This window comes from Sarcophilus harrisii, chromosome 3 (genome assembly GCF_902635505.1).
Source record: "Sarcophilus harrisii chromosome 3, mSarHar1.11, whole genome shotgun sequence".
In the NCBI taxonomy this organism is placed as follows: Eukaryota; Metazoa; Chordata; class Mammalia; order Dasyuromorphia; family Dasyuridae; genus Sarcophilus; species Sarcophilus harrisii.
The window spans coordinates 62,240,396-62,243,276 of record NC_045428.1 but is presented as its reverse complement, the minus strand read 5'-3'; positions in this window follow the sequence as shown (position 1 = coordinate 62,243,276).

The following is a 2,881-nucleotide window of genomic DNA, read 5'->3' as shown; positions in this document are numbered from 1 at the left end:
AGCCCACAGTCTTAAGAGCAAATTGAATCTCCAGAGCATGGCTACTGCTCCCTTGAGAATTCTAAGCATAACTCTGAAGGGTGTGTGTGTGGGGGGGGGAGGGGTCATTTCTCTCATACTATTTGTTCAAGAGCTTGTATCTCCTGTTTTCTCCATATCAATTGTTAGTAATTATCTCTCCAATATCTTGTAGTCAACTCACCAATTGATTTTTCCTTAAGAACAATTAATCAATTAACATCAATTAGTCTTTCCCATTTACTGAGAAGGTATAGGTAGACTTGAAGTACAAAAACTTCTAAAATTGGGATCTTATTTTTTTCTACCATTGTAGTTTTTGGGGATGGTAGACACAAACTTAAAATGATCACTAACAACCATTATCACTTTCAAATTTCCTGTTGAGTGTTAAGATAGTTGAAGGACAAATCTCTGCTTTGTGGGCAAGACTAATCCTTCCCCATTCACTCTCTCTTTTCTTCATTTCTCCTCTCACCCTTTCCTCCTCCCCTCCCTTAACTTCCTCCTTTACTCCCTCCCTCCCTCTCCCTTCCTTCCTTTCTTCCTTCAGTTCCTTCCTTCTTTAGCTATAACGTTTAGACTCTCAACAGTAGGTATAGTAAATATCATTTGCTCTTGCAATATTACTATTAAATAGTATTCATGAATTATATTTGGATCATAGAGCTAGAAAGGAGTGTAGACTGGTTTTTGTCTAGCCCTTTCTTTTTGTAGGTAAGAAAACTGAGATAAAATGGTTTGACCAGAGTAGAAAGTAGCAGTGCTGGGACTTAAAGGCTTGTTCAGTTGATTACAATGGTATAATTTTTCACATTCCTCCATTGTGTGTGTGTGTGTGTGTGTGTGTGTGTGTGTGTGTATTGGGTAGGGGTCACTTTCAATTGGGCTCTCTCACAAATATTTTCAAAGCCCTAATAAATTTCTTTCTTCCTGTGGATAAAAAGCCCTGACTTTCATTATGTCAAGAGGTTTTTTTTTTTTTCCTTGGTGGGGAACTGTTTTTGATTGCAATTGGATGATTCTGCAGCCTGATAGCTATACTCAGTTTTGTTATGTCTCTCTCCTTTGTTAACTTCTTCATTTGGGTGCTGTTCTAAAGCCAAAGAAACCAATTTCCCTTTCAATAGCACAAATCTGGAGTGCCAATTTTAGCTCTGGGCCAAGTGGGTGCATTTGTGCCATCTCTGATCAATGGACAGCATTCTCTTTGTTTGATCTGATTTTGCCTTTTTGCTGAGTGCTTGATCCTGAGAAACAGCTGGCATTTGCAGGAAGTAAGAGGGTTCATCCTTGGAAGACCCAAGAACAAATCTGGGCAGCTGGTTTTTAATCTGGGATAGTATTTTCTAGGCAACGTAATAGGGAGAAAAATCATAGATCTGGGACATAGTATTGATGTTGCTCCCCAAGCACAACAAGGGTTGTTTAGTCAAATGAACATTCTGGGATTAGGGACATCAGAAGTGGACAGGGTGTGGGTCTGGTAATTCTAACTAACTTCAACAAGATGAAATAATAGAGGCTACTGCTAAGACCATGGAGGAAAAATAAAGATGAAATGATTCATCTCAAAAGAATTAATAAACAAGTGGAAACAACAGTTAATAAGCAATTTGGCCCAAACAAAAAATAGTAATCACAAAGGAAATAAGTTGGATACTCTGAGATTTTTCTACATCTGTAAAATAAGGAATTTTATTTTTTTCTTTTCCTCTTCTCTTCTTCCCTTCCCCCTCTCTTTTCCTCTCTCCCTCTCTCCCTCTCTCCTTCCTTCCTTCCTTCCTTTCTTCCTTTCTTCCTTCCTTCTTTCCTTCCAGACTGGGTCTCTCTATCTCACCTAGGCTGACTACTCCTGGGGCAAATCCCACTCTGATCTGTATGGGAGCTTTAAAACCTGTTCTATTTTGGATCTGGGCTAATTTACCTTTTTTAGGCAGCCTAGTGACTCTTCCCTCCTTTCTGTCTCCTCCTCCCCATCCCACAGGACTTTACTATATAAATAGAGATCAACTTATCCCATTATAACTCAGAACTCTTGAGCTGAAGGAATCAACTAGGCTCAACAACTCAAATAGTTCTTTTAGAGACATGAGACACCACCCCAGCGTCAGTGTCATAGAGCCTCATTTCCCCATGAGATAATAAAGAATGAAAAAATATATTCAAACTTGCTTTTTTGATTCTGAAAAAAAAAAAAAACTCAGAATGATGACAAAAATGTGACCTTGGCAATTCTAGGTTCTAATTGTACAGCATTTAGATGTATACAGAAGAACTGGATTATTAACCAGGAATCATATTACATCATATTAATTAGGAAGACTAATTTTGGGGTAGATGAATGTATCTTGGTTTAGGGGTTATGTCTATAAATATTTACCTTATTAGAAATTAAAATGATAAAATATTAGAATATTGTTTTGTTAATTCACTTAGAAATAAATAATAAAACAATTCCAACTTGACAAAAACATATTTTTATGATATATAACTTTATTTTCTAAGACATAAAATATTTAATTTTGCATATCTTTGCAAATCTCTTTAAGGTCTGGCTTAATAAAAATCATCTGGATTCTCATATCTACTTCTGCATTCAATCTGTTACAATAAGTTATTTTGGTTGATGCATATGAAGAAAATTTGGCCTTATATATATGCAGTTGGAAAAAGGAAGAGGGTTTTAATAGATAAATAATATCTGACTTGTGAAAATAGTTTAGACTTGACAGACCTCCTGACAAAGTCTCAGATACTCCAAGGATCCATAGATCACTTCATGAGAGTTGCTGATCTAGTCCAATCTCCTCATTTTTTTAGTTTTGAGATGAGGTCCAGAGAAAGGAAGTGACTTAATTTA